At 45.0% G+C, this 2,015-nt stretch overlaps 1 non-coding gene across 1 annotated transcript; it reads left to right on the top strand.

Moving 5' to 3' along the window:
• The first annotated feature begins 1,068 nt into the window (after nt 1-1,068).
• LOC125586619 lies at nt 1,069-1,175 on the top strand. The gene has a single exon (XR_007323157.1). It is a non-coding gene; the product is annotated as a small nucleolar RNA R71 (small nucleolar RNA).
• Nucleotides 1,176-2,015: the final 840 nt, after the last annotated feature.

Raw genomic sequence — 2,015 nt, 5'->3', positions numbered from 1 at the left:
AGCTTGGGCTCATAGGCAGGAGGAACAAAAGAACTTTCACTGGCAGGAGTGACAACTTCACCATCCTTAACTGTTTTCTTCTCTTCTCCAACCTTTCCTTTTCCTTTGGCTTCCACTATCTTCTCTAAGATCTCGTCATTGATCTTCTCATCAACAATCACCACTTCATCATCTATGTTGATGGCAACCCCCTCACTTTGTTTCTCAGCATCCTTGGTGAGAGTTCTCTGAGGTAACTCCTTACCACTCCTGAGAGTGATAGCTTTCATGGTTTCCTTTGGGTTTTGCTCAGATTTTCCAGGTAGAGAACCTTGTTGGCGATTTTGTTGAGTGTTCATGGCAGCAAACTGGTTCTCCAAAGCTCTGAACTTGTTGTTGAGCTCATTGTAGCTCCCATCAATCTTTGAGTGAAGGTTCTTCAACTCATAGCCAACATGCTTCTCACTTCTTGTTTGAGACTCCAGGATTTGTTTCAGTAGAGCTTCAGTGGTGTTGACCTGAGGAGTTGAGGTAGAGGGATTAGATTGCTGTTGGGAAGAATGGTTGCCCTTGTTGTTGAAACCAGGAGGAGGGTTTTGCTGAGGTTGATAGCTGCCTTGCTGATTATTCCGAGGCTGATAACCACTCTGTTGGTTGTTGGAATAGGATTTCTGTTGGTAGTTGTTGTACTGAAAGTTGGGCTCTTTCTTGTACCAGCTACCATTGTTGTTGATGAAACACAGCTCTTCCTGACCTTCCAAACCCTCAACTTCATGGACAACAACTGGTGTCTCTTGGCTTGGGTTGCCAACAAAGTGCAGCTGCTCTTGGGTAGCTTTGTCAGCAATGAGGATGTCTATCTTATCTTGTAGAGCCTTCAACTCCTTCCTCGTCTGCTTATCATCTGTTCTACTACCTCTGTCGTGGTCTCCACTGTAGACTGCATCACTTTTAACCATGTTGTCAACCAGCTCCTCTGCATCCTCCTCAGTTCTCCCCAAGAAGAACCCATTGCTAGCTGTATCCAGTCTGGCCCTGTACTTAGGAAGAGCACCACGGTAGAATGTGCTCAGCAAACTCTCCTTAGAGAAACCATGGTGTGGGCATTGAGCTTGGTAGCCCTTGAATCTCTCCCAGGCTTCACTGAATCCTTCCAAGCCCTTCTGTTGAAAGCTGGAAATCTCATTTCTCAGCTTAGCAGTTCTTGAAGTAGAGAAGAACTTCTCCAAGAATGCTCTCTTGCAATCATCCCAAGTGGTGATAGAGTCGCTGGGTAGAGACTTCTCCCACTGACGTGCCTTATCCCCCAAAGAGAAAGGGAATAGCTTGAGCTTTAAGGCATCTTCGGACACACCATTGGTTTTTGACAACCCACAGTAGCTGTCGAACCTGTCCAAGTGATCAAATGGATCCTCTAGAGCCAAGCCATGATACTTGTTGTTCTCGATCACGTTGAGGAGTCCTGATTTGATCTCAAAGTTGTTGGCTGCCACAGCGGGTGCTCGGATTCCCAATCTATGACCATGAATGTTGGGGCGATCGTAAGTGCCAATGGGTCGAGCTGCTCGCTGTTGGTTAGCTGGAGCATTGTTATTAGCGCCATTGACGCCTGCATCATGCTGATGAACGTCTCCCATATCAGTGTTCAGTCTTTGCAGTTGAGCCTGTTGCTCTTCTTCTCTTTTCTTTCTAGCACACTCTCTCTCTAAAGCTCTGATGTCTGCAGCTCGTGGAACTAGGTTTGATGGACCGTTGCTCCGCAAGTTCATACACCTGTAGAATAAGAGGAGGTGAAAAAGAGTCAGTAACAAAAGAAAATAAAAATGACTTAGTCTCAAGCAATTGACTAAATCTCAATGTTTAAATCTACTCAGAATTTGGCAACGGCGCCAATTTGATGTTAGGAGTTTTCAAGGCTCCTAAGACAAATGTTGTAGTATAAATGATTGTCGAACCAGTTCTGAGAGATATGAAAGCACCGAGAATGCAAGTAATCACTTAATCTAAGTGCAACCAATGGTTTTTAAAAGGGTTTT

This window comes from Brassica napus, chromosome C4, assembly GCF_020379485.1.
Source record: "Brassica napus cultivar Da-Ae chromosome C4, Da-Ae, whole genome shotgun sequence".
Taxonomy (NCBI): domain Eukaryota; kingdom Viridiplantae; phylum Streptophyta; class Magnoliopsida; order Brassicales; family Brassicaceae; genus Brassica; species Brassica napus.
The sequence above is the reverse complement of the archived record's forward strand: the minus strand, read 5'-3'. Positions and strand labels throughout refer to the sequence as shown.